The 24,739-nt window shown below is 49.5% G+C and overlaps 42 non-coding genes across 42 annotated transcripts; all 42 read left to right on the top strand.

Annotated features, from left to right (window-relative positions):
• Positions 1–568: 568 nt before the first annotated feature.
• On the top strand, positions 569–641 carry Trnaf-gaa (transfer RNA phenylalanine (anticodon GAA)). Its single transcript has one exon. It is a non-coding gene; the product is annotated as a tRNA-Phe (tRNA).
• A 539-nt stretch (positions 642–1,180) lies between these two features.
• Trnak-uuu (transfer RNA lysine (anticodon UUU)) lies at positions 1,181–1,253 on the top strand. The gene has a single exon. It is a non-coding gene; the product is annotated as a tRNA-Lys (tRNA).
• Positions 1,254–1,391: 138 nt separating this feature from the next.
• On the top strand, positions 1,392–1,473 carry Trnas-cga (transfer RNA serine (anticodon CGA)). The gene has a single exon. It is a non-coding gene; the product is annotated as a tRNA-Ser (tRNA).
• A 696-nt stretch (positions 1,474–2,169) lies between these two features.
• On the top strand, positions 2,170–2,251 carry Trnas-uga (transfer RNA serine (anticodon UGA)). Its single transcript has one exon. It is a non-coding gene; the product is annotated as a tRNA-Ser (tRNA).
• Positions 2,252–2,862: 611 nt separating this feature from the next.
• Trnaf-gaa (transfer RNA phenylalanine (anticodon GAA)) lies at positions 2,863–2,935 on the top strand. The gene has a single exon. It is a non-coding gene; the product is annotated as a tRNA-Phe (tRNA).
• Positions 2,936–3,474: 539 nt separating this feature from the next.
• On the top strand, positions 3,475–3,547 carry Trnak-uuu (transfer RNA lysine (anticodon UUU)). The gene has a single exon. It is a non-coding gene; the product is annotated as a tRNA-Lys (tRNA).
• Positions 3,548–3,685: 138 nt separating this feature from the next.
• Positions 3,686–3,767, top strand: Trnas-cga (transfer RNA serine (anticodon CGA)). Its single transcript has one exon. It is a non-coding gene; the product is annotated as a tRNA-Ser (tRNA).
• A 696-nt stretch (positions 3,768–4,463) lies between these two features.
• Positions 4,464–4,545, top strand: Trnas-uga (transfer RNA serine (anticodon UGA)). Its single transcript has one exon. It is a non-coding gene; the product is annotated as a tRNA-Ser (tRNA).
• Positions 4,546–5,156: 611 nt separating this feature from the next.
• Positions 5,157–5,229, top strand: Trnaf-gaa (transfer RNA phenylalanine (anticodon GAA)). The gene has a single exon. It is a non-coding gene; the product is annotated as a tRNA-Phe (tRNA).
• A 539-nt stretch (positions 5,230–5,768) lies between these two features.
• Positions 5,769–5,841, top strand: Trnak-uuu (transfer RNA lysine (anticodon UUU)). The gene has a single exon. It is a non-coding gene; the product is annotated as a tRNA-Lys (tRNA).
• Positions 5,842–5,979: 138 nt separating this feature from the next.
• Trnas-cga (transfer RNA serine (anticodon CGA)) lies at positions 5,980–6,061 on the top strand. The gene has a single exon. It is a non-coding gene; the product is annotated as a tRNA-Ser (tRNA).
• Positions 6,062–7,061: 1,000 nt separating this feature from the next.
• Trnas-uga (transfer RNA serine (anticodon UGA)) lies at positions 7,062–7,143 on the top strand. Its single transcript has one exon. It is a non-coding gene; the product is annotated as a tRNA-Ser (tRNA).
• Positions 7,144–7,754: 611 nt separating this feature from the next.
• Trnaf-gaa (transfer RNA phenylalanine (anticodon GAA)) lies at positions 7,755–7,827 on the top strand. The gene has a single exon. It is a non-coding gene; the product is annotated as a tRNA-Phe (tRNA).
• Positions 7,828–8,366: 539 nt separating this feature from the next.
• Positions 8,367–8,439, top strand: Trnak-uuu (transfer RNA lysine (anticodon UUU)). Its single transcript has one exon. It is a non-coding gene; the product is annotated as a tRNA-Lys (tRNA).
• Positions 8,440–8,577: 138 nt separating this feature from the next.
• Positions 8,578–8,659, top strand: Trnas-cga (transfer RNA serine (anticodon CGA)). The gene has a single exon. It is a non-coding gene; the product is annotated as a tRNA-Ser (tRNA).
• A 696-nt stretch (positions 8,660–9,355) lies between these two features.
• Trnas-uga (transfer RNA serine (anticodon UGA)) lies at positions 9,356–9,437 on the top strand. Its single transcript has one exon. It is a non-coding gene; the product is annotated as a tRNA-Ser (tRNA).
• Positions 9,438–10,048: 611 nt separating this feature from the next.
• Trnaf-gaa (transfer RNA phenylalanine (anticodon GAA)) lies at positions 10,049–10,121 on the top strand. Its single transcript has one exon. It is a non-coding gene; the product is annotated as a tRNA-Phe (tRNA).
• Positions 10,122–10,660: 539 nt separating this feature from the next.
• Positions 10,661–10,733, top strand: Trnak-uuu (transfer RNA lysine (anticodon UUU)). Its single transcript has one exon. It is a non-coding gene; the product is annotated as a tRNA-Lys (tRNA).
• A 138-nt stretch (positions 10,734–10,871) lies between these two features.
• On the top strand, positions 10,872–10,953 carry Trnas-cga (transfer RNA serine (anticodon CGA)). Its single transcript has one exon. It is a non-coding gene; the product is annotated as a tRNA-Ser (tRNA).
• A 901-nt stretch (positions 10,954–11,854) lies between these two features.
• Positions 11,855–11,936, top strand: Trnas-uga (transfer RNA serine (anticodon UGA)). Its single transcript has one exon. It is a non-coding gene; the product is annotated as a tRNA-Ser (tRNA).
• A 611-nt stretch (positions 11,937–12,547) lies between these two features.
• Trnaf-gaa (transfer RNA phenylalanine (anticodon GAA)) lies at positions 12,548–12,620 on the top strand. The gene has a single exon. It is a non-coding gene; the product is annotated as a tRNA-Phe (tRNA).
• A 539-nt stretch (positions 12,621–13,159) lies between these two features.
• On the top strand, positions 13,160–13,232 carry Trnak-uuu (transfer RNA lysine (anticodon UUU)). Its single transcript has one exon. It is a non-coding gene; the product is annotated as a tRNA-Lys (tRNA).
• Positions 13,233–13,370: 138 nt separating this feature from the next.
• Positions 13,371–13,452, top strand: Trnas-cga (transfer RNA serine (anticodon CGA)). Its single transcript has one exon. It is a non-coding gene; the product is annotated as a tRNA-Ser (tRNA).
• A 696-nt stretch (positions 13,453–14,148) lies between these two features.
• Trnas-uga (transfer RNA serine (anticodon UGA)) lies at positions 14,149–14,230 on the top strand. Its single transcript has one exon. It is a non-coding gene; the product is annotated as a tRNA-Ser (tRNA).
• Positions 14,231–14,841: 611 nt separating this feature from the next.
• On the top strand, positions 14,842–14,914 carry Trnaf-gaa (transfer RNA phenylalanine (anticodon GAA)). Its single transcript has one exon. It is a non-coding gene; the product is annotated as a tRNA-Phe (tRNA).
• A 539-nt stretch (positions 14,915–15,453) lies between these two features.
• Trnak-uuu (transfer RNA lysine (anticodon UUU)) lies at positions 15,454–15,526 on the top strand. The gene has a single exon. It is a non-coding gene; the product is annotated as a tRNA-Lys (tRNA).
• A 138-nt stretch (positions 15,527–15,664) lies between these two features.
• Positions 15,665–15,746, top strand: Trnas-cga (transfer RNA serine (anticodon CGA)). Its single transcript has one exon. It is a non-coding gene; the product is annotated as a tRNA-Ser (tRNA).
• A 696-nt stretch (positions 15,747–16,442) lies between these two features.
• Positions 16,443–16,524, top strand: Trnas-uga (transfer RNA serine (anticodon UGA)). The gene has a single exon. It is a non-coding gene; the product is annotated as a tRNA-Ser (tRNA).
• A 611-nt stretch (positions 16,525–17,135) lies between these two features.
• On the top strand, positions 17,136–17,207 carry Trnaf-gaa (transfer RNA phenylalanine (anticodon GAA)). Its single transcript has one exon. It is a non-coding gene; the product is annotated as a tRNA-Phe (tRNA).
• Positions 17,208–17,746: 539 nt separating this feature from the next.
• Positions 17,747–17,819, top strand: Trnak-uuu (transfer RNA lysine (anticodon UUU)). Its single transcript has one exon. It is a non-coding gene; the product is annotated as a tRNA-Lys (tRNA).
• A 138-nt stretch (positions 17,820–17,957) lies between these two features.
• Trnas-cga (transfer RNA serine (anticodon CGA)) lies at positions 17,958–18,039 on the top strand. The gene has a single exon. It is a non-coding gene; the product is annotated as a tRNA-Ser (tRNA).
• Positions 18,040–18,735: 696 nt separating this feature from the next.
• Trnas-uga (transfer RNA serine (anticodon UGA)) lies at positions 18,736–18,817 on the top strand. Its single transcript has one exon. It is a non-coding gene; the product is annotated as a tRNA-Ser (tRNA).
• A 611-nt stretch (positions 18,818–19,428) lies between these two features.
• Positions 19,429–19,501, top strand: Trnaf-gaa (transfer RNA phenylalanine (anticodon GAA)). Its single transcript has one exon. It is a non-coding gene; the product is annotated as a tRNA-Phe (tRNA).
• Positions 19,502–20,040: 539 nt separating this feature from the next.
• Positions 20,041–20,113, top strand: Trnak-uuu (transfer RNA lysine (anticodon UUU)). The gene has a single exon. It is a non-coding gene; the product is annotated as a tRNA-Lys (tRNA).
• A 138-nt stretch (positions 20,114–20,251) lies between these two features.
• Trnas-cga (transfer RNA serine (anticodon CGA)) lies at positions 20,252–20,333 on the top strand. Its single transcript has one exon. It is a non-coding gene; the product is annotated as a tRNA-Ser (tRNA).
• Positions 20,334–21,029: 696 nt separating this feature from the next.
• On the top strand, positions 21,030–21,111 carry Trnas-uga (transfer RNA serine (anticodon UGA)). The gene has a single exon. It is a non-coding gene; the product is annotated as a tRNA-Ser (tRNA).
• A 611-nt stretch (positions 21,112–21,722) lies between these two features.
• Positions 21,723–21,795, top strand: Trnaf-gaa (transfer RNA phenylalanine (anticodon GAA)). The gene has a single exon. It is a non-coding gene; the product is annotated as a tRNA-Phe (tRNA).
• A 539-nt stretch (positions 21,796–22,334) lies between these two features.
• Positions 22,335–22,407, top strand: Trnak-uuu (transfer RNA lysine (anticodon UUU)). Its single transcript has one exon. It is a non-coding gene; the product is annotated as a tRNA-Lys (tRNA).
• Positions 22,408–22,545: 138 nt separating this feature from the next.
• Positions 22,546–22,627, top strand: Trnas-cga (transfer RNA serine (anticodon CGA)). Its single transcript has one exon. It is a non-coding gene; the product is annotated as a tRNA-Ser (tRNA).
• A 696-nt stretch (positions 22,628–23,323) lies between these two features.
• Trnas-uga (transfer RNA serine (anticodon UGA)) lies at positions 23,324–23,405 on the top strand. The gene has a single exon. It is a non-coding gene; the product is annotated as a tRNA-Ser (tRNA).
• Positions 23,406–24,017: 612 nt separating this feature from the next.
• Positions 24,018–24,090, top strand: Trnaf-gaa (transfer RNA phenylalanine (anticodon GAA)). Its single transcript has one exon. It is a non-coding gene; the product is annotated as a tRNA-Phe (tRNA).
• Positions 24,091–24,629: 539 nt separating this feature from the next.
• Trnak-uuu (transfer RNA lysine (anticodon UUU)) lies at positions 24,630–24,702 on the top strand. The gene has a single exon. It is a non-coding gene; the product is annotated as a tRNA-Lys (tRNA).
• The last annotated feature ends 37 nt before the right edge of the window (positions 24,703–24,739 follow it).

Raw genomic sequence — 24,739 nt, 5'->3', positions numbered from 1 at the left:
AGCAGTTGTGTCACTACTAAACACGTGGGTCACCAGCAATGTGCAGTGTTATTTGATCCAGGGCGCAGCGTTACAGTCGCGCCCAGAAGCCGCAGCTCATCTCCTCGTCTCACAGCCGTCCACCAGGTGTTAGTACAAGTGGTGCCTCACTGGGCAGTGCAGATGTGTCCAGTTTAGCTTGCAGACGATGACGTGTAGCAATTTATGAGCTAACGCAAGTTGAATGTTTTACCGTGTGTATCTGCTAGATACTGCCTCTCATATGGTGGAGAGGCTCACTCCTTCTTGTGTCTCGTTCTCTGCACACGAGTTGCCCCTGGCTTCGATATAGCACGGGTTTTCTAGCGTCAGCGTGGCGTCACGTCAAGTCAGCGAAGTCAATATTACACGAATCGAGTCGACATGTTTGCTTGTTACGATGACGGAAGCAGAAGAAATGTGTGTGGAACTTCACTGCATTGGCTGCTCGCCTTTCAGCGTCCCTGTGTCTTATCAGACGAAGGTGACTGTGAAATTGGCAACGAGGCAGAGGTTAACGAACACATGCGAATGGCGGCTTTCAACGTCGGCCGAAATAGCTCAGTTGGGAGAGCGTTAGACTGAAGATCTAAAGGTCCCTGGTTCGATCCCGGGTTTCGGCAGGTATTCGTTTTGATGCGACGCCAATGGAATTACCCTGCGTTTGTGATAATGCAACTACCGCTGGCAACAAAAATGACTCTCTCCTGTAGCTGTTGTGGTTGTCTAGTGCATGCCATAAGAGGAACTCACTAGACAACTAACTCCCTTAGAAGCAAAAGAATTAAAAATATCCTACCGACTGCATTCCTTTTTCTGTGTCAGGTGGTGAAGAACGTCTTCAACGGAATCGTGAAATGAGCGAAAACGTGGAAAACATTGCATTCGAAATGCTTGTGAATTTTCCAATTGCCCAGTGATTGTCGACAAAACACGTAAATTCTCTGCTCCAACGTATGAGACGTAACAACTGGTGCAATTTGTTGTTGCATCGTGTGCCAGCAGTCTTCGATAGTGTGTTACGAGCTTAGCGCGATAGGCTTGTAGGCAGCATTTAGGCGACGTTTTATTAGTAACGGCCCCATGCAGCGATTGCACAACAGTAAAGGACATGAGTCAATGTATAGTTGTGCATCGTGTGAGGTTTTGCAGGCTCGTGTGAGCCCGGATAGCTCAGTCGGTAGAGCATTAGGCTTTTAACCTAAGGGTCCAGGGTTCAAGTCCCTGTCCGGGCGGAAATTTTAATACTTTGGTAGCGATTCGTCTGGTAGCGGTGGAAACGCTACGGAAAATAATGCAGCTACGCCGTTTTCTGACACCACAGTGCTTGAAACGGTAGCAGTTGTATGTGTCGGGAGAGCACCGCGCTAACGGCAGTCGTGGCCGAGTGGTTAAGGCGTCTGACTCGAAATCAGATTCCCCCTGGGAGCGTAGGTTCGAATCCTACCGGCTGCGTGCGGTTTTACGTAAAGAGGAGCAAACATTTTCGCACACATGTGACATGCTTGGGCGAATGCGGGTGCAAACCAGTGACGCCATTCTCAACAAGACGAAAATTTCCGTTTTAAGAATACTGAGTTTTCGCGACGACCGCTGCTTACTGTGGCTATCGGTTCACCTCGCACTGACGCTGGGACTGCAGAAAGCCGTCGCTGATATCGTGAGTACACAGATGTGCTCGAAAGTGTTGGACAGAGCGAACATTTCATTTTCTTTTTAAGAATCGCAATTTCAATCATTCGAGTGCGGCAAAAGCAGTGGTGCAGCGTTTCTTTTCTTAAGATCTCGCAGCTGCTTGTAGGTATGTCCATCGTTTTAAGACGACAGAAAACTAGCGTCAGCGGTGCGTCAGTGGGAAGTCGGTGAAGTCGCCATTGGAGCCATAAGCCAGTAATTACGAAATGCGAATCACTCGCACACCACGCAGCTGTACGATAATGCTCGTGCGTGGGCCCGCATAGCTGAGTCGGTAGAGCGTTAGGTTTTCCACCAAACGGTCCTGGGTTCAAGTCCCTGTCTAGGCGAAAATTAATACACTTTCTTAACGGCTAATGGAAACCCTACAGGAAAGAGCGAGGCAACGCCGTCTTCTGCCATCAGATTGCGTCTAAGGATGGCGGTTTCACTTGTCGGGAGTCGCTTCCGCCACCGGCAGTCGTGGCCGAGTGGTTAAGGCGTCTGACTTGAAATCAGATTCCCTCTGGGAGCGTAGGTTCGAGTCCTGCCGACTGCGCAAATTTTCTCGCTCTCAAAGGGCGGACGTTCAGCTGCATCCTAGCAGTTGTGTCACTACTAAACACGTGGGTCACCAGCAATGTGCAGTGTTATTTGATCCAGGGCGCAGCGTTACAGTCGCGCCCAGAAGCCGCAGCTCATCTCCTCGTCTCACAGCCGTCCACCAGGTGTTAGTACAAGTGGTGCCTCACTGGGCAGTGCAGATGTGTCCAGTTTAGCTTGCAGACGATGACGTGTAGCAATTTATGAGCTAACGCAAGTTGAATGTTTTACCGTGTGTATCTGCTAGATACTGCCTCTCATATGGTGGAGAGGCTCACTCCTTCTTGTGTCTCGTTCTCTGCACACGAGTTGCCCCTGGCTTCGATATAGCACGGGTTTTCTAGCGTCAGCGTGGCGTCACGTCAAGTCAGCGAAGTCAATATTACACGAATCGAGTCGACATGTTTGCTTGTTACGATGACGGAAGCAGAAGAAATGTGTGTGGAACTTCACTGCATTGGCTGCTCGCCTTTCAGCGTCCCTGTGTCTTATCAGACGAAGGTGACTGTGAAATTGGCAACGAGGCAGAGGTTAACGAACACATGCGAATGGCGGCTTTCAACGTCGGCCGAAATAGCTCAGTTGGGAGAGCGTTAGACTGAAGATCTAAAGGTCCCTGGTTCGATCCCGGGTTTCGGCAGGTATTCGTTTTGATGCGACGCCAATGGAATTACCCTGCGTTTGTGATAATGCAACTACCGCTGGCAACAAAAATGACTCTCTCCTGTAGCTGTTGTGGTTGTCTAGTGCATGCCATAAGAGGAACTCACTAGACAACTAACTCCCTTAGAAGCAAAAGAATTAAAAATATCCTACCGACTGCATTCCTTTTTCTGTGTCAGGTGGTGAAGAACGTCTTCAACGGAATCGTGAAATGAGCGAAAACGTGGAAAACATTGCATTCGAAATGCTTGTGAATTTTCCAATTGCCCAGTGATTGTCGACAAAACACGTAAATTCTCTGCTCCAACGTATGAGACGTAACAACTGGTGCAATTTGTTGTTGCATCGTGTGCCAGCAGTCTTCGATAGTGTGTTACGAGCTTAGCGCGATAGGCTTGTAGGCAGCATTTAGGCGACGTTTTATTAGTAACGGCCCCATGCAGCGATTGCACAACAGTAAAGGACATGAGTCAATGTATAGTTGTGCATCGTGTGAGGTTTTGCAGGCTCGTGTGAGCCCGGATAGCTCAGTCGGTAGAGCATTAGGCTTTTAACCTAAGGGTCCAGGGTTCAAGTCCCTGTCCGGGCGGAAATTTTAATACTTTGGTAGCGATTCGTCTGGTAGCGGTGGAAACGCTACGGAAAATAATGCAGCTACGCCGTTTTCTGACACCACAGTGCTTGAAACGGTAGCAGTTGTATGTGTCGGGAGAGCACCGCGCTAACGGCAGTCGTGGCCGAGTGGTTAAGGCGTCTGACTCGAAATCAGATTCCCCCTGGGAGCGTAGGTTCGAATCCTACCGGCTGCGTGCGGTTTTACGTAAAGAGGAGCAAACATTTTCGCACACATGTGACATGCTTGGGCGAATGCGGGTGCAAACCAGTGACGCCATTCTCAACAAGACGAAAATTTCCGTTTTAAGAATACTGAGTTTTCGCGACGACCGCTGCTTACTGTGGCTATCGGTTCACCTCGCACTGACGCTGGGACTGCAGAAAGCCGTCGCTGATATCGTGAGTACACAGATGTGCTCGAAAGTGTTGGACAGAGCGAACATTTCATTTTCTTTTTAAGAATCGCAATTTCAATCATTCGAGTGCGGCAAAAGCAGTGGTGCAGCGTTTCTTTTCTTAAGATCTCGCAGCTGCTTGTAGGTATGTCCATCGTTTTAAGACGACAGAAAACTAGCGTCAGCGGTGCGTCAGTGGGAAGTCGGTGAAGTCGCCATTGGAGCCATAAGCCAGTAATTACGAAATGCGAATCACTCGCACACCACGCAGCTGTACGATAATGCTCGTGCGTGGGCCCGCATAGCTGAGTCGGTAGAGCGTTAGGTTTTCCACCAAACGGTCCTGGGTTCAAGTCCCTGTCTAGGCGAAAATTAATACACTTTCTTAACGGCTAATGGAAACCCTACAGGAAAGAGCGAGGCAACGCCGTCTTCTGCCATCAGATTGCGTCTAAGGATGGCGGTTTCACTTGTCGGGAGTCGCTTCCGCCACCGGCAGTCGTGGCCGAGTGGTTAAGGCGTCTGACTTGAAATCAGATTCCCTCTGGGAGCGTAGGTTCGAGTCCTGCCGACTGCGCAAATTTTCTCGCTCTCAAAGGGCGGACGTTCAGCTGCATCCTAGCAGTTGTGTCACTACTAAACACGTGGGTCACCAGCAATGTGCAGTGTTATTTGATCCAGGGCGCAGCGTTACAGTCGCGCCCAGAAGCCGCAGCTCATCTCCTCGTCTCACAGCCGTCCACCAGGTGTTAGTACAAGTGGTGCCTCACTGGGCAGTGCAGATGTGTCCAGTTTAGCTTGCAGACGATGACGTGTAGCAATTTATGAGCTAACGCAAGTTGAATGTTTTACCGTGTGTATCTGCTAGATACTGCCTCTCATATGGTGGAGAGGCTCACTCCTTCTTGTGTCTCGTTCTCTGCACACGAGTTGCCCCTGGCTTCGATATAGCACGGGTTTTCTAGCGTCAGCGTGGCGTCACGTCAAGTCAGCGAAGTCAATATTACACGAATCGAGTCGACATGTTTGCTTGTTACGATGACGGAAGCAGAAGAAATGTGTGTGGAACTTCACTGCATTGGCTGCTCGCCTTTCAGCGTCCCTGTGTCTTATCAGACGAAGGTGACTGTGAAATTGGCAACGAGGCAGAGGTTAACGAACACATGCGAATGGCGGCTTTCAACGTCGGCCGAAATAGCTCAGTTGGGAGAGCGTTAGACTGAAGATCTAAAGGTCCCTGGTTCGATCCCGGGTTTCGGCAGGTATTCGTTTTGATGCGACGCCAATGGAATTACCCTGCGTTTGTGATAATGCAACTACCGCTGGCAACAAAAATGACTCTCTCCTGTAGCTGTTGTGGTTGTCTAGTGCATGCCATAAGAGGAACTCACTAGACAACTAACTCCCTTAGAAGCAAAAGAATTAAAAATATCCTACCGACTGCATTCCTTTTTCTGTGTCAGGTGGTGAAGAACGTCTTCAACGGAATCGTGAAATGAGCGAAAACGTGGAAAACATTGCATTCGAAATGCTTGTGAATTTTCCAATTGCCCAGTGATTGTCGACAAAACACGTAAATTCTCTGCTCCAACGTATGAGACGTAACAACTGGTGCAATTTGTTGTTGCATCGTGTGCCAGCAGTCTTCGATAGTGTGTTACGAGCTTAGCGCGATAGGCTTGTAGGCAGCATTTAGGCGACGTTTTATTAGTAACGGCCCCATGCAGCGATTGCACAACAGTAAAGGACATGAGTCAATGTATAGTTGTGCATCGTGTGAGGTTTTGCAGGCTCGTGTGAGCCCGGATAGCTCAGTCGGTAGAGCATTAGGCTTTTAACCTAAGGGTCCAGGGTTCAAGTCCCTGTCCGGGCGGAAATTTTAATACTTTGGTAGCGATTCGTCTGGTAGCGGTGGAAACGCTACGGAAAATAATGCAGCTACGCCGTTTTCTGACACCACAGTGCTTGAAACGGTAGCAGTTGTATGTGTCGGGAGAGCACCGCGCTAACGGCAGTCGTGGCCGAGTGGTTAAGGCGTCTGACTCGAAATCAGATTCCCCCTGGGAGCGTAGGTTCGAATCCTACCGGCTGCGTGCGGTTTTACGTAAAGAGGAGCAAACATTTTCGCACACATGTGACATGCTTGGGCGAATGCGGGTGCAAACCAGTGACGCCATTCTCAACAAGACGAAAATTTCCGTTTTAAGAATACTGAGTTTTCGCGACGACCGCTGCTTACTGTGGCTATCGGTTCACCTCGCACTGACGCTGGGACTGCAGAAAGCCGTCGCTGATATCGTGAGTACACAGATGTGCTCGAAAGTGTTGGACAGAGCGAACATTTCATTTTCTTTTTAAGAATCGCAATTTCAATCATTCGAGTGCGGCAAAAGCAGTGGTGCAGCGTTTCTTTTCTTAAGATCTCGCAGCTGCTTGTAGGTATGTCCATCGTTTTAAGACGACAGAAAACTAGCGTCAGCGGGCACACCTTCACCTGCACATGTTAGGCAATAAATTCTGCCTGACTCATGTAGTACTATCACATGTTAGGCAATAAATTCTGCCTGACTCATGTAGTACTATCACCGTCAGAGGGTGGTACGGGACCACGAGTCCCACCGCCACACCTCCAAAGTGAATTGCAGTGACGCAGTCACTGCACAGTGGAAATTTACTGGCTCACCAACACAGTTAGACCGCAATAGACCGGTGATGCTGTATTGAAACCTATCACCCCGGACTACAAGTCCATTAAAAAAAAAAAAAAAAAAAAAAAGCGTCAGCGGTGCGTCAGTGGGAAGTCGGTGAAGTCGCCATTGGAGCCATAAGCCAGTAATTACGAAATGCGAATCACTCGCACACCACGCAGCTGTACGATAATGCTCGTGCGTGGGCCCGCATAGCTGAGTCGGTAGAGCGTTAGGTTTTCCACCAAACGGTCCTGGGTTCAAGTCCCTGTCTAGGCGAAAATTAATACACTTTCTTAACGGCTAATGGAAACCCTACAGGAAAGAGCGAGGCAACGCCGTCTTCTGCCATCAGATTGCGTCTAAGGATGGCGGTTTCACTTGTCGGGAGTCGCTTCCGCCACCGGCAGTCGTGGCCGAGTGGTTAAGGCGTCTGACTTGAAATCAGATTCCCTCTGGGAGCGTAGGTTCGAGTCCTGCCGACTGCGCAAATTTTCTCGCTCTCAAAGGGCGGACGTTCAGCTGCATCCTAGCAGTTGTGTCACTACTAAACACGTGGGTCACCAGCAATGTGCAGTGTTATTTGATCCAGGGCGCAGCGTTACAGTCGCGCCCAGAAGCCGCAGCTCATCTCCTCGTCTCACAGCCGTCCACCAGGTGTTAGTACAAGTGGTGCCTCACTGGGCAGTGCAGATGTGTCCAGTTTAGCTTGCAGACGATGACGTGTAGCAATTTATGAGCTAACGCAAGTTGAATGTTTTACCGTGTGTATCTGCTAGATACTGCCTCTCATATGGTGGAGAGGCTCACTCCTTCTTGTGTCTCGTTCTCTGCACACGAGTTGCCCCTGGCTTCGATATAGCACGGGTTTTCTAGCGTCAGCGTGGCGTCACGTCAAGTCAGCGAAGTCAATATTACACGAATCGAGTCGACATGTTTGCTTGTTACGATGACGGAAGCAGAAGAAATGTGTGTGGAACTTCACTGCATTGGCTGCTCGCCTTTCAGCGTCCCTGTGTCTTATCAGACGAAGGTGACTGTGAAATTGGCAACGAGGCAGAGGTTAACGAACACATGCGAATGGCGGCTTTCAACGTCGGCCGAAATAGCTCAGTTGGGAGAGCGTTAGACTGAAGATCTAAAGGTCCCTGGTTCGATCCCGGGTTTCGGCAGGTATTCGTTTTGATGCGACGCCAATGGAATTACCCTGCGTTTGTGATAATGCAACTACCGCTGGCAACAAAAATGACTCTCTCCTGTAGCTGTTGTGGTTGTCTAGTGCATGCCATAAGAGGAACTCACTAGACAACTAACTCCCTTAGAAGCAAAAGAATTAAAAATATCCTACCGACTGCATTCCTTTTTCTGTGTCAGGTGGTGAAGAACGTCTTCAACGGAATCGTGAAATGAGCGAAAACGTGGAAAACATTGCATTCGAAATGCTTGTGAATTTTCCAATTGCCCAGTGATTGTCGACAAAACACGTAAATTCTCTGCTCCAACGTATGAGACGTAACAACTGGTGCAATTTGTTGTTGCATCGTGTGCCAGCAGTCTTCGATAGTGTGTTACGAGCTTAGCGCGATAGGCTTGTAGGCAGCATTTAGGCGACGTTTTATTAGTAACGGCCCCATGCAGCGATTGCACAACAGTAAAGGACATGAGTCAATGTATAGTTGTGCATCGTGTGAGGTTTTGCAGGCTCGTGTGAGCCCGGATAGCTCAGTCGGTAGAGCATTAGGCTTTTAACCTAAGGGTCCAGGGTTCAAGTCCCTGTCCGGGCGGAAATTTTAATACTTTGGTAGCGATTCGTCTGGTAGCGGTGGAAACGCTACGGAAAATAATGCAGCTACGCCGTTTTCTGACACCACAGTGCTTGAAACGGTAGCAGTTGTATGTGTCGGGAGAGCACCGCGCTAACGGCAGTCGTGGCCGAGTGGTTAAGGCGTCTGACTCGAAATCAGATTCCCCCTGGGAGCGTAGGTTCGAATCCTACCGGCTGCGTGCGGTTTTACGTAAAGAGGAGCAAACATTTTCGCACACATGTGACATGCTTGGGCGAATGCGGGTGCAAACCAGTGACGCCATTCTCAACAAGACGAAAATTTCCGTTTTAAGAATACTGAGTTTTCGCGACGACCGCTGCTTACTGTGGCTATCGGTTCACCTCGCACTGACGCTGGGACTGCAGAAAGCCGTCGCTGATATCGTGAGTACACAGATGTGCTCGAAAGTGTTGGACAGAGCGAACATTTCATTTTCTTTTTAAGAATCGCAATTTCAATCATTCGAGTGCGGCAAAAGCAGTGGTGCAGCGTTTCTTTTCTTAAGATCTCGCAGCTGCTTGTAGGTATGTCCATCGTTTTAAGACGACAGAAAACTAGCGTCAGCGGTGCGTCAGTGGGAAGTCGGTGAAGTCGCCATTGGAGCCATAAGCCAGTAATTACGAAATGCGAATCACTCGCACACCACGCAGCTGTACGATAATGCTCGTGCGTGGGCCCGCATAGCTGAGTCGGTAGAGCGTTAGGTTTTCCACCAAACGGTCCTGGGTTCAAGTCCCTGTCTAGGCGAAAATTAATACACTTTCTTAACGGCTAATGGAAACCCTACAGGAAAGAGCGAGGCAACGCCGTCTTCTGCCATCAGATTGCGTCTAAGGATGGCGGTTTCACTTGTCGGGAGTCGCTTCCGCCACCGGCAGTCGTGGCCGAGTGGTTAAGGCGTCTGACTTGAAATCAGATTCCCTCTGGGAGCGTAGGTTCGAGTCCTGCCGACTGCGCAAATTTTCTCGCTCTCAAAGGGCGGACGTTCAGCTGCATCCTAGCAGTTGTGTCACTACTAAACACGTGGGTCACCAGCAATGTGCAGTGTTATTTGATCCAGGGCGCAGCGTTACAGTCGCGCCCAGAAGCCGCAGCTCATCTCCTCGTCTCACAGCCGTCCACCAGGTGTTAGTACAAGTGGTGCCTCACTGGGCAGTGCAGATGTGTCCAGTTTAGCTTGCAGACGATGACGTGTAGCAATTTATGAGCTAACGCAAGTTGAATGTTTTACCGTGTGTATCTGCTAGATACTGCCTCTCATATGGTGGAGAGGCTCACTCCTTCTTGTGTCTCGTTCTCTGCACACGAGTTGCCCCTGGCTTCGATATAGCACGGGTTTTCTAGCGTCAGCGTGGCGTCACGTCAAGTCAGCGAAGTCAATATTACACGAATCGAGTCGACATGTTTGCTTGTTACGATGACGGAAGCAGAAGAAATGTGTGTGGAACTTCACTGCATTGGCTGCTCGCCTTTCAGCGTCCCTGTGTCTTATCAGACGAAGGTGACTGTGAAATTGGCAACGAGGCAGAGGTTAACGAACACATGCGAATGGCGGCTTTCAACGTCGGCCGAAATAGCTCAGTTGGGAGAGCGTTAGACTGAAGATCTAAAGGTCCCTGGTTCGATCCCGGGTTTCGGCAGGTATTCGTTTTGATGCGACGCCAATGGAATTACCCTGCGTTTGTGATAATGCAACTACCGCTGGCAACAAAAATGACTCTCTCCTGTAGCTGTTGTGGTTGTCTAGTGCATGCCATAAGAGGAACTCACTAGACAACTAACTCCCTTAGAAGCAAAAGAATTAAAAATATCCTACCGACTGCATTCCTTTTTCTGTGTCAGGTGGTGAAGAACGTCTTCAACGGAATCGTGAAATGAGCGAAAACGTGGAAAACATTGCATTCGAAATGCTTGTGAATTTTCCAATTGCCCAGTGATTGTCGACAAAACACGTAAATTCTCTGCTCCAACGTATGAGACGTAACAACTGGTGCAATTTGTTGTTGCATCGTGTGCCAGCAGTCTTCGATAGTGTGTTACGAGCTTAGCGCGATAGGCTTGTAGGCAGCATTTAGGCGACGTTTTATTAGTAACGGCCCCATGCAGCGATTGCACAACAGTAAAGGACATGAGTCAATGTATAGTTGTGCATCGTGTGAGGTTTTGCAGGCTCGTGTGAGCCCGGATAGCTCAGTCGGTAGAGCATTAGGCTTTTAACCTAAGGGTCCAGGGTTCAAGTCCCTGTCCGGGCGGAAATTTTAATACTTTGGTAGCGATTCGTCTGGTAGCGGTGGAAACGCTACGGAAAATAATGCAGCTACGCCGTTTTCTGACACCACAGTGCTTGAAACGGTAGCAGTTGTATGTGTCGGGAGAGCACCGCGCTAACGGCAGTCGTGGCCGAGTGGTTAAGGCGTCTGACTCGAAATCAGATTCCCCCTGGGAGCGTAGGTTCGAATCCTACCGGCTGCGTGCGGTTTTACGTAAAGAGGAGCAAACATTTTCGCACACATGTGACATGCTTGGGCGAATGCGGGTGCAAACCAGTGACGCCATTCTCAACAAGACGAAAATTTCCGTTTTAAGAATACTGAGTTTTCGCGACGACCGCTGCTTACTGTGGCTATCGGTTCACCTCGCACTGACGCTGGGACTGCAGAAAGCCGTCGCTGATATCGTGAGTACACAGATGTGCTCGAAAGTGTTGGACAGAGCGAACATTTCATTTTCTTTTTAAGAATCGCAATTTCAATCATTCGAGTGCGGCAAAAGCAGTGGTGCAGCGTTTCTTTTCTTAAGATCTCGCAGCTGCTTGTAGGTATGTCCATCGTTTTAAGACGACAGAAAACTAGCGTCAGCGGTGCGTCAGTGGGAAGTCGGTGAAGTCGCCATTGGAGCCATAAGCCAGTAATTACGAAATGCGAATCACTCGCACACCACGCAGCTGTTCGATAATGCTCGTGCCGGCCGGAGTGGCCAAGCGGTTAAAGGCGCTACAGTCTGGAACCGCACGACCGCTACGGTCGCAGGTTCGAATCCTGCCTCGGGCATGGATGTGTGTGATGTCCTTAGGTTAGTTAGGTTTAAGTAGTTCTAAGTTCTAGGGGACTTATGACCACAGCAGTTGAGTCCCATAGTGCTCAGAGCCATTTTTTGATAATGCTCGTGCGTGGGCCCGCATAGCTGAGTCGGTAGAGCGTTAGGTTTTCCACCAAACGGTCCTGGGTTCAAGTCCCTGTCTAGGCGAAAATTAATACACTTTCTTAACGGCTAATGGAAACCCTACAGGAAAGAGCGAGGCAACGCCGTCTTCTGCCATCAGATTGCGTCTAAGGATGGCGGTTTCACTTGTCGGGAGTCGCTTCCGCCACCGGCAGTCGTGGCCGAGTGGTTAAGGCGTCTGACTTGAAATCAGATTCCCTCTGGGAGCGTAGGTTCGAGTCCTGCCGACTGCGCAAATTTTCTCGCTCTCAAAGGGCGGACGTTCAGCTGCATCCTAGCAGTTGTGTCACTACTAAACACGTGGGTCACCAGCAATGTGCAGTGTTATTTGATCCAGGGCGCAGCGTTACAGTCGCGCCCAGAAGCCGCAGCTCATCTCCTCGTCTCACAGCCGTCCACCAGGTGTTAGTACAAGTGGTGCCTCACTGGGCAGTGCAGATGTGTCCAGTTTAGCTTGCAGACGATGACGTGTAGCAATTTATGAGCTAACGCAAGTTGAATGTTTTACCGTGTGTATCTGCTAGATACTGCCTCTCATATGGTGGAGAGGCTCACTCCTTCTTGTGTCTCGTTCTCTGCACACGAGTTGCCCCTGGCTTCGATATAGCACGGGTTTTCTAGCGTCAGCGTGGCGTCACGTCAAGTCAGCGAAGTCAATATTACACGAATCGAGTCGACATGTTTGCTTGTTACGATGACGGAAGCAGAAGAAATGTGTGTGGAACTTCACTGCATTGGCTGCTCGCCTTTCAGCGTCCCTGTGTCTTATCAGACGAAGGTGACTGTGAAATTGGCAACGAGGCAGAGGTTAACGAACACATGCGAATGGCGGCTTTCAACGTCGGCCGAAATAGCTCAGTTGGGAGAGCGTTAGACTGAAGATCTAAAGGTCCCTGGTTCGATCCCGGGTTTCGGCAGGTATTCGTTTTGATGCGACGCCAATGGAATTACCCTGCGTTTGTGATAATGCAACTACCGCTGGCAACAAAAATGACTCTCTCCTGTAGCTGTTGTGGTTGTCTAGTGCATGCCATAAGAGGAACTCACTAGACAACTAACTCCCTTAGAAGCAAAAGAATTAAAAATATCCTACCGACTGCATTCCTTTTTCTGTGTCAGGTGGTGAAGAACGTCTTCAACGGAATCGTGAAATGAGCGAAAACGTGGAAAACATTGCATTCGAAATGCTTGTGAATTTTCCAATTGCCCAGTGATTGTCGACAAAACACGTAAATTCTCTGCTCCAACGTATGAGACGTAACAACTGGTGCAATTTGTTGTTGCATCGTGTGCCAGCAGTCTTCGATAGTGTGTTACGAGCTTAGCGCGATAGGCTTGTAGGCAGCATTTAGGCGACGTTTTATTAGTAACGGCCCCATGCAGCGATTGCACAACAGTAAAGGACATGAGTCAATGTATAGTTGTGCATCGTGTGAGGTTTTGCAGGCTCGTGTGAGCCCGGATAGCTCAGTCGGTAGAGCATTAGGCTTTTAACCTAAGGGTCCAGGGTTCAAGTCCCTGTCCGGGCGGAAATTTTAATACTTTGGTAGCGATTCGTCTGGTAGCGGTGGAAACGCTACGGAAAATAATGCAGCTACGCCGTTTTCTGACACCACAGTGCTTGAAACGGTAGCAGTTGTATGTGTCGGGAGAGCACCGCGCTAACGGCAGTCGTGGCCGAGTGGTTAAGGCGTCTGACTCGAAATCAGATTCCCCCTGGGAGCGTAGGTTCGAATCCTACCGGCTGCGTGCGGTTTTACGTAAAGAGGAGCAAACATTTTCGCACACATGTGACATGCTTGGGCGAATGCGGGTGCAAACCAGTGACGCCATTCTCAACAAGACGAAAATTTCCGTTTTAAGAATACTGAGTTTTCGCGACGACCGCTGCTTACTGTGGCTATCGGTTCACCTCGCACTGACGCTGGGACTGCAGAAAGCCGTCGCTGATATCGTGAGTACACAGATGTGCTCGAAAGTGTTGGACAGAGCGAACATTTCATTTTCTTTTTAAGAATCGCAATTTCAATCATTCGAGTGCGGCAAAAGCAGTGGTGCAGCGTTTCTTTTCTTAAGATCTCGCAGCTGCTTGTAGGTATGTCCATCGTTTTAAGACGACAGAAAACTAGCGTCAGCGGTGCGTCAGTGGGAAGTCGGTGAAGTCGCCATTGGAGCCATAAGCCAGTAATTACGAAATGCGAATCACTCGCACACCACGCAGCTGTACGATAATGCTCGTGCGTGGGCCCGCATAGCTGAGTCGGTAGAGCGTTAGGTTTTCCACCAAACGGTCCTGGGTTCAAGTCCCTGTCTAGGCGAAAATTAATACACTTTCTTAACGGCTAATGGAAACCCTACAGGAAAGAGCGAGGCAACGCCGTCTTCTGCCATCAGATTGCGTCTAAGGATGGCGGTTTCACTTGTCGGGAGTCGCTTCCGCCACCGGCAGTCGTGGCCGAGTGGTTAAGGCGTCTGACTTGAAATCAGATTCCCTCTGGGAGCGTAGGTTCGAGTCCTGCCGACTGCGCAAATTTTCTCGCTCTCAAAGGGCGGACGTTCAGCTGCATCCTAGCAGTTGTGTCACTACTAAACACGTGGGTCACCAGCAATGTGCAGTGTTATTTGATCCAGGGCGCAGCGTTACAGTCGCGCCCAGAAGCCGCAGCTCATCTCCTCGTCTCACAGCCGTCCACCAGGTGTTAGTACAAGTGGTGCCTCACTGGGCAGTGCAGATGTGTCCAGTTTAGCTTGCAGACGATGACGTGTAGCAATTTATGAGCTAACGCAAGTTGAATGTTTTACCGTGTGTATCTGCTAGATACTGCCTCTCATATGGTGGAGAGGCTCACTCCTTCTTGTGTCTCGTTCTCTGCACACGAGTTGCCCCTGGCTTCGATATAGCACGGGTTTTCTAGCGTCAGCGTGGCGTCACGTCAAGTCAGCGAAGTCAATATTACACGAATCGAGTCGACATGTTTGCTTGTTACGATGACGGAAGCAGAAGAAATGTGTGTGGAACTTCACTGCATTGGCTGCTCGCCTTTCAGCGTCCCTGTGTCTTATCAGACGAAGGTGACTGTGAAATTGGCAACGAGGCAGAGGTTAACGAACACATGCGAATGGCGGCTTTCAACGTCGGCCGAAATAGCTCAGTTGGGAGAGCGTTAGACTGAAGATCTAAAGGTCCCTGGTTCGATCCCGGGTTTCGGCAGGTATTCGTTTTGATGCGACGCCAATGGAATTACCCTGCGTTTGTGATAATGCAACTACCGCTGGCAACAAAAATGACTCTCTCCTGTAGCTGTTGTGGTTGTCTAGTGCATGCCATAAGAGGAACTCACTAGACAACTAACTCCCTTAGAAGCAAAAGAATTAAAAATATCCTACCGACTGCATTCCTTTTTCTGTGTCAGGTGGTGAAGAACGTCTTCAACGGAATCGTGAAATGAGCGAAAACGTGGAAAACATTGCATTCGAAATGCTTGTGAATTTTCCAATTGCCCAGTGATTGTCGACAAAACACGTAAATTCTCTGCTCCAACGTATGAGACGTAACAACTGGTGCAATTTGTTGTTGCATCGTGTGCCAGCAGTCTTCGATAGTGTGTTACGAGCTTAGCGCGATAGGCTTGTAGGCAGCATTTAGGCGACGTTTTATTAGTAACGGCCCCATGCAGCGATTGCACAACAGTAAAGGACATGAGTCAATGTATAGTTGTGCATCGTGTGAGGTTTTGCAGGCTCGTGTGAGCCCGGATAGCTCAGTCGGTAGAGCATTAGGCTTTTAACCTAAGGGTCCAGGGTTCAAGTCCCTGTCCGGGCGGAAATTTTAATACTTTGGTAGCGATTCGTCTGGTAGCGGTGGAAACGCTACGGAAAATAATGCAGCTACGCCGTTTTCTGACACCACAGTGCTTGAAACGGTAGCAGTTGTATGTGTCGGGAGAGCACCGCGCTAACGGCAGTCGTGGCCGAGTGGTTAAGGCGTCTGACTCGAAATCAGATTCCCCCTGGGAGCGTAGGTTCGAATCCTACCGGCTGCGTGCGGTTTTACGTAAAGAGGAGCAAACATTTTCGCACACATGTGACATGCTTGGGCGAATGCGGGTGCAAACCAGTGACGCCATTCTCAACAAGACGAAAATTTCCGTTTTAAGAATACTGAGTTTTCGCGACGACCGCTGCTTACTGTGGCTATCGGTTCACCTCGCACTGACGCTGGGACTGCAGAAAGCCGTCGCTGATATCGTGAGTACACAGATGTGCTCGAAAGTGTTGGACAGAGCGAACATTTCATTTTCTTTTTAAGAATCGCAATTTCAATCATTCGAGTGCGGCAAAAGCAGTGGTGCAGCGTTTCTTTTCTTAAGATCTCGCAGCTGCTTGTAGGTATGTCCATCGTTTTAAGACGACAGAAAACTAGCGTCAGCGGTGCGTCAGTGGGAAGTCGGTGAAGTCGCCATTGGAGCCATAAGCCAGTAATTACGAAATGCGAATCACTCGCACACCACGCAGCTGTACGATAATGCTCGTGCGTGGGCCCGCATAGCTGAGTCGGTAGAGCGTTAGGTTTTCCACCAAACGGTCCTGGGTTCAAGTCCCTGTCTAGGCGAAAATTAATACACTTTCTTAACGGCTAATGGAAACCCTACAGGAAAGAGCGAGGCAACGCCGTCTTCTGCCATCAGATTGCGTCTAAGGATGGCGGTTTCACTTGTCGGGAGTCGCTTCCGCCACCGGCAGTCGTGGCCGAGTGGTTAAGGCGTCTGACTTGAAATCAGATTCCCTCTGGGAGCGTAGGTTCGAGTCCTGCCGACTGCGCAAATTTTCTCGCTCTCAAAGGGCGGACGTTCAGCTGCATCCTAGCAGTTGTGTCACTACTAAACACGTGGGTCACCAGCAATGTGCAGTGTTATTTGATCCAGGGCGCAGCGTTACAGTCGCGCCCAGAAGCCGCAGCTCATCTCCTCGTCTCACAGCCGTCCACCAGGTGTTAGTACAAGTGGTGCCTCACTGGGCAGTGCAGATGTGTCCAGTTTAGCTTGCAGACGATGACGTGTAGCAATTTATGAGCTAACGCAAGTTGAATGTTTTACCGTGTGTATCTGCTAGATACTGCCTCTCATATGGTGGAGAGGCTCACTCCTTCTTGTGTCTCGTTCTCTGCACACGAGTTGCCCCTGGCTTCGATATAGCACGGGTTTTCTAGCGTCAGCGTGGCGTCACGTCAAGTCAGCGAAGTCAATATTACACGAATCGAGTCGACATGTTTGCTTGTTACGATGACGGAAGCAGAAGAAATGTGTGTGGAACTTCACTGCATTGGCTGCTCGCCTTTCAGCGTCCCTGTGTCTTATCAGACGAAGGTGACTGTGAAATTGGCAACGAGGCAGAGGTTAACGAACACATGCGAATGGCGGCTTTCAACGTCGGCCGAAATAGCTCAGTTGGGAGAGCGTTAGACTGAAGATCTAAAGGTCCCTGGTTCGATCCGGGTTTCGGCAGGTATTCGTTTTGATGCGACGCCAATGGAATTACCCTGCGTTTGTGATAATGCAACTACCGCTGGCAACAAAAATGACTCTCTCCTGTAGCTGTTGTGGTTGTCTAGTGCATGCCATAAGAGGAACTCACTAGACAACTAACTCCCTTAGAAGCAAAAGAATTAAAAATATCCTACCGACTGCATTCCTTTTTCTGTGTCAGGTGGTGAAGAACGTCTTCAACGGAATCGTGAAATGAGCGAAAACGTGGAAAACATTGCATTCGAAATGCTTGTGAATTTTCCAATTGCCCAGTGATTGTCGACAAAACACGTAAATTCTCTGCTCCAACGTATGAGACGTAACAACTGGTGCAATTTGTTGTTGCATCGTGTGCCAGCAGTCTTCGATAGTGTGTTACGAGCTTAGCGCGATAGGCTTGTAGGCAGCATTTAGGCGACGTTTTATTAGTAACGGCCCCATGCAGCGATTGCACAACAGTAAAGGACATGAGTCAATGTATAGTTGTGCATCGTGTGAGGTTTTGCAGGCTCGTGTGAGCCCGGATAGCTCAGTCGGTAGAGCATTAGGCTTTTAACCTAAGGGTCCAGGGTTCAAGTCCCTGTCCGGGCGGAAATTTTAATACTTTGGTAGCGATTCGTCTGGTAGCGGTGGAAACGCTACGGAAAATAATGCAGCTACGCCGTTTTCTGACACCACAGTGCTTGAAACGGTAGCAGTTGTATGTGTCGGGAGAGCACCGCGCTAACGGCAGTCGTGGCCGAGTGGTTAAGGCGTCTGACTCGAAATCAGATTCCCCCTGGGAGCGTAGGTTCGAATCCTACCGGCTGCGTGCGGTTTTACGTAAAGAGGAGCAAACATTTTCGCACACATGTGACATGCTTGGGCGAATGCGGGTGCAAACCAGTGACGCCATTCTCAACAAGACGAAAATTTCCGTTTTAAGAATACTGAGTTTTCGCGACGACCGCTGCTTACTGTGGCTATCGGTTCACCTCGCACTGACGCTGGGACTGCAGAAAGCCGTCGCTGATATCGTGAGTACACAGATGTGCTCGAAAGTGTTGGACAGAGCGAACATTTCATTTTCTTTTTAAGAATCGCAATTTCAATCATTCGAGTGCGGCAAAAGCAGTGGTGCAGCGTTTCTTTTCTTAAGATCTCGCAGCTGCTTGTAGGTATGTCCATCGTTTTAAGACGACAGAAAACTAGCGTCAGCGGTGCGTCAGTGGGAAGTCGGTGAAGTCGCCATTGGAGCCATAAGCCAGTAATTACGAAATGCGAATCACTCGCACACCACGCAGCTGTACGATAATGCTCGTGCGTGGGCCCGCATAGCTGAGTCGGTAGAGCGTTAGGTTTTCCACCAAACGGTCCTGGGTTCAAGTCCCTGTCTAGGCGAAAATTAATACACTTTCTTAACGGCTAATGGAAACCCTACAGGAAAGAGCGAGGCAACGCCGTCTTCTGCCATCAGATTGCGTCTAAGGATGGCGGTTTCACTTGTCGGGAGTCGCTTCCGCCACCGGCAGTCGTGGCCGAGTGGTTAAGGCGTCTGACTTGAAATCAGATTCCCTCTGGGAGCGTAGGTTCGAGTCCTGCCGACTGCGCAAATTTTCTCGCTCTCAAAGGGCGGACGTTCAGCTGCATCCTAGCAGTTGTGTCACTACTAAACACGTGGGTCACCAGCAATGTGCAGTGTTATTTGATCCAGGGCGCAGCGTTACAGTCGCGCCCAGAAGCCGCAGCTCATCTCCTCGTCTCACAGCCGTCCACCAGGTGTTAGTACAAGTGGTGCCTCACTGGGCAGTGCAGATGTGTCCAGTTTAGCTTGCAGACGATGACGTGTAGCAATTTATGAGCTAACGCAAGTTGAATGTTTTACCGTGTGTATCTGCTAGATACTGCCTCTCATATGGTGGAGAGGCTCACTCCTTCTTGTGTCTCGTTCTCTGCACACGAGTTGCCCCTGGCTTCGATATAGCACGGGTTTTCTAGCGTCAGCGTGGCGTCACGTCAAGTCAGCGAAGTCAATATTACACGAATCGAGTCGACATGTTTGCTTGTTACGATGACGGAAGCAGAAGAAATGTGTGTGGAACTTCACTGCATTGGCTGCTCGCCTTTCAGCGTCCCTGTGTCTTATCAGACGAAGGTGACTGTGAAATTGGCAACGAGGCAGAGGTTAACGAACACATGCGAATGGCGGCTTTCAACGTCGGCCGAAATAGCTCAGTTGGGAGAGCGTTAGACTGAAGATCTAAAGGTCCCTGGTTCGATCCCGGGTTTCGGCAGGTATTCGTTTTGATGCGACGCCAATGGAATTACCCTGCGTTTGTGATAATGCAACTACCGCTGGCAACAAAAATGACTCTCTCCTGTAGCTGTTGTGGTTGTCTAGTGCATGCCATAAGAGGAACTCACTAGACAACTAACTCCCTTAGAAGCAAAAGAATTAAAAATATCCTACCGACTGCATTCCTTTTTCTGTGTCAGGTGGTGAAGAACGTCTTCAACGGAATCGTGAAATGAGCGAAAACGTGGAAAACATTGCATTCGAAATGCTTGTGAATTTTCCAATTGCCCAGTGATTGTCGACAAAACACGTAAATTCTCTGCTCCAACGTATGAGACGTAACAACTGGTGCAATTTGTTGTTGCATCGTGTGCCAGCAGTCTTCGATAGTGTGTTACGAGCTTAGCGCGATAGGCTTGTAGGCAGCATTTAGGCGACGTTTTATTAGTAACGGCCCCATGCAGCGATTGCACAACAGTAAAGGACATGAGTCAATGTATAGTTGTGCATCGTGTGAGGTTTTGCAGGCTCGTGTGAGCCCGGATAGCTCAGTCGGTAGAGCATTAGGCTTTTAACCTAAGGGTCCAGGGTTCAAGTCCCTGTCCGGGCGGAAATTTTAATACTTTGGTAGCGATTCGTCTGGTAGCGGTGGAAACGCTACGGAAAATAATGCAGCTACGCCGTTTTCTGACACCACAGTGCTTGAAACGGTAGCAGTTGTATGTGTCGGGAGAGCACCGCGCTAACGGCAGTCGTGGCCGAGTGGTTAAGGCGTCTGACTCGAAATCAGATTCCCCCTGGGAGCGTAGGTTCGAATCCTACCGGCTGCGTGCGGTTTTACGTAAAGAGGAGCAAACATTTTCGCACACATGTGACATGCTTGGGCGAATGCGGGTGCAAACCAGTGACGCCATTCTCAACAAGACGAAAATTTCCGTTTTAAGAATACTGAGTTTTCGCGACGACCGCTGCTTACTGTGGCTATCGGTTCACCTCGCACTGACGCTGGGACTGCAGAAAGCCGTCGCTGATATCGTGAGTACACAGATGTGCTCGAAAGTGTTGGACAGAGCGAACATTTCATTTTCTTTTTAAGAATCGCAATTTCAATCATTCGAGTGCGGCAAAAGCAGTGGTGCAGCGTTTCTTTTCTTAAGATCTCGCAGCTGCTTGTAGGTATGTCCATCGTTTTAAGACGACAGAAAACTAGCGTCAGCGGTGCGTCAGTGGGAAGTCGGTGAAGTCGCCATTGGAGCCATAAGCCAGTAATTACGAAATGCGAATCACTCGCACACCACGCAGCTGTACGATAATGCTCGTGCGTGGGCCCGCATAGCTGAGTCGGTAGAGCGTTAGGTTTTCCACCAAACGGTCCTGGGTTCAAGTCCCTGTCTAGGCGAAAATTAATACACTTTCTTAACGGCTAATGGAAACCCTACAGGAAAGAGCGAGGCAACGCCGTCTTCTGCCATCAGATTGCGTCTAAGGATGGCGGTTTCACTTGTCGGGAGTCGCTTCCGCCACCGGCAGTCGTGGCCGAGTGGTTAAGGCGTCTGACTTGAAATCAGATTCCCTCTGGGAGCGTAGGTTCGAGTCCTGCCGACTGCGCAAATTTTCTCGCTCTCAAAGGGCGGACGTTCAGCTGCATCCTAGCAGTTGTGTCACTACTAAACACGTGGGTCACCAGCAATGTGCAGTGTTATTTGATCCAGGGCGCAGCGTTACAGTCGCGCCCAGAAGCCGCAGCTCATCTCCTCGTCTCACAGCCGTCCACCAGGTGTTAGTACAAGTGGTGCCTCACTGGGCAGTGCAGATGTGTCCAGTTTAGCTTGCAGACGATGACGTGTAGCAATTTATGAGCTAACGCAAGTTGAATGTTTTACCGTGTGTATCTGCTAGATACTGCCTCTCATATGGTGGAGAGGCTCACTCCTTCTTGTGTCTCGTTCTCTGCACACGAGTTGCCCCTGGCTTCGATATAGCACGGGTTTTCTAGCGTCAGCGTGGCGTCACGTCAAGTCAGCGAAGTCAATATTACACGAATCGAGTCGACATGTTTGCTTGTTACGATGACGGAAGCAGAAGAAATGTGTGTGGAACTTCACTGCATTGGCTGCTCGCCTTTCAGCGTCCCTGTGTCTTATCAGACGAAGGTGACTGTGAAATTGGCAACGAGGCAGAGGTTAACGAACACATGCGAATGGCGGCTTTCAACGTCGGCCGAAATAGCTCAGTTGGGAGAGCGTTAGACTGAAGATCTAAAGGTCCCTGGTTCGATCCCGGGTTTCGGCAGGTATTCGTTTTGATGCGACGCCAATGGAATTACCCTGCGTTTGTGATAATGCAACTACCGCTGGCAACAAAAATGACTCTCTCCTGTAGCTGTTGTGGTTGTCTAGTGCATGCCATAAGAGGAACTCACTAGACAACTAACTCCCTTAGAAGCAAAAGAATTAAAAATATCCTACCGACTGCATTCCTTTTTCTGTGTCAGGTGGTGAAGAACGTCTTCAACGGAATCGTGAAATGAGCGAAAACGTGGAAAACATTGCATTCGAAATGCTTGTGAATTTTCCAATTGCCCAGTGATTGTCGACAAAACACGTAAATTCTCTGCTCCAACGTATGAGACGTAACAACTGGTGCAATTTGTTGTTGCATCGTGTGCCAGCAGTCTTCGATAGTGTGTTACGAGCTTAGCGCGATAGGCTTGTAGGCAGCATTTAGGCGACGTTTTATTAGTAACGGCCCCATGCAGCGATTGCACAACAGTAAAGGACATGAGTCAATGTATAGTTGTGCATCGTGTGAGGTTTTGCAGGCTCGTGTGAGCCCGGATAGCTCAGTCGGTAGAGCATTAGGCTTTTAACCTAAGGGTCCAGGGTTCAAGTCCCTGTCCGGGCGGAAATTTTAATACTTTGGTAGCGATTCGTCTGGTAGCGGTGGAAACGCTACGGAAAATAATGCAGCTACGCCGTTTTCTGACACCACAGTGCTTGAAACGGTAGCAGTTGTATGTGTCGGGAGAGCACCGCGCTAACGGCAGTCGTGGCCGAGTGGTTAAGGCGTCTGACTCGAAATCAGATTCCCCCTGGGAGCGTAGGTTCGAATCCTACCGGCTGCGTGCGGTTTTACGTAAAGAGGAGCAAACATTTTCGCACACATGTGACATGCTTGGGCGAATGCGGGTGCAAACCAGTGACGCCATTCTCAACAAGACGAAAATTTCCGTTTTAAGAATACTGAGTTTTCGCGACGACCGCTGCTTACTGTGGCTATCGGTTCACCTCGCACTGACGCTGGGACTGCAGAAAGCCGTCGCTGATATCGTGAGTACACAGATGTGCTCGAAAGTGTTGGACAGAGCGAACATTTCATTTTCTTTTTAAGAATCGCAATTTCAATCATTCGAGTGCGGCAAAAGCAGTGGTGCAGCGTTTCTTTTCTTAAGATCTCGCAGCTGCTTGTAGGTATGTCCATCGTTTTAAGACGACAGAAAACTAGCGTCAGCGGTGCGTCAGTGGGAAGTCGGTGAAGTCGCCATTGGAGCCATAAGCCAGTAATTACGAAATGCGAATCACTCGCACACCACGCAGCTGTACGATAATGCTCGTGCGTGGGCCCGCATAGCTGAGTCGGTAGAGCGTTAGGTTTTCCACCAAACGGTCCTGGGTTCAAGTCCCTGTCTAGGCGAAAATTAATACACTTTCTTAACGGCTAATGGAAACCCTACAGGAAAGAGCGAGGCAACGCCGTCTTCTGCCATCAGATTGCGTCTAAGGATGGCGGTTTCACTTGTCGGGAGTCGCTTCCGCCACCGGCAGTCGTGGCCGAGTGGTTAAGGCGTCTGACTTGAAATCAGATTCCCTCTGGGAGCGTAGGTTCGAGTCCTGCCGACTGCGCAAATTTTCTCGCTCTCAAAGGGCGGACGTTCAGCTGCATCCTAGCAGTTGTGTCACTACTAAACACGTGGGTCACCAGCAATGTGCAGTGTTATTTGATCCAGGGCGCAGCGTTACAGTCGCGCCCAGAAGCCGCAGCTCATCTCCTCGTCTCACAGCCGTCCACCAGGTGTTAGTACAAGTGGTGCCTCACTGGGCAGTGCAGATGTGTCCAGTTTAGCTTGCAGACGATGACGTGTAGCAATTTATGAGCTAACGCAAGTTGAATGTTTTACCGTGTGTATCTGCTAGATACTGCCTCTCATATGGTGGAGAGGCTCACTCCTTCTTGTGTCTCGTTCTCTGCACACGAGTTGCCCCTGGCTTCGATATAGCACGGGTTTTCTAGCGTCAGCGTGGCGTCACGTCAAGTCAGCGAAGTCAATATTACACGAATCGAGTTCGACATGTTTGCTTGTTACGATGACGGAAGCAGAAGAAATGTGTGTGGAACTTCACTGCATTGGCTGCTCGCCTTTCAGCGTCCCTGTGTCTTATCAGACGAAGGTGACTGTGAAATTGGCAACGAGGCAGAGGTTAACGAACACATGCGAATGGCGGCTTTCAACGTCGGCCGAAATAGCTCAGTTGGGAGAGCGTTAGACTGAAGATCTAAAGGTCCCTGGTTCGATCCCGGGTTTCGGCAGGTATTCGTTTTGATGCGACGCCAATGGAATTACCCTGCGTTTGTGATAATGCAACTACCGCTGGCAACAAAAATGACTCTCTCCTGTAGCTGTTGTGGTTGTCTAGTGCATGCCATAAGAGGAACTCACTAGACAACTAACTCCCTTAGAAGCAAAAGAATTAAAAATATCCTACCGACTGCATTCCTTTTTCTGTGTCAGGTGGTGAAGAACGTCTTCAACGGAATCGTGAAATGAGCGAAAACGTGGAAAACATTGCATTCGAAATGCTTGTGAATTTTCCAATTGCCCAGTGATTGTCGACAAAACACGTAAATTCTCTGCTCCAACGTATGAGACGTAACAACTGGTGCAATTTGTTGTTGCATCGTGTGCCAGCAGTCTTCGATAGTGTGTTACGAGCTTAGCGCGATAGGCTTGTAGGCAGCATTTAGGCGACGTTTTATTAGTAACGGCCCCATGCAGCGATTGCACAACAGTAAAGGACATGAGTCAATGTATAGTTGTGCATCGTGTGAGGTTTTGCAGGCTCGTGTGAGCCCGGATAGCTCAGTCGGTAGAGCATTAGGCTTTTAACCTAAGGGTCCAGGGTTCAAGTCCCTGTCCGGGCGGAAATTTTAATACTTTGGTAGCGATTCGTCTGGTAGC

Source organism: Schistocerca cancellata, unplaced genomic scaffold (assembly GCF_023864275.1).
Source record: "Schistocerca cancellata isolate TAMUIC-IGC-003103 unplaced genomic scaffold, iqSchCanc2.1 HiC_scaffold_414, whole genome shotgun sequence".
Lineage (NCBI taxonomy): Eukaryota > Metazoa > Arthropoda > Insecta > Orthoptera > Acrididae > Schistocerca > Schistocerca cancellata.
Note: the sequence above shows the minus strand (reverse complement) of the source record. Positions and strands in the feature narration are given on the sequence as shown.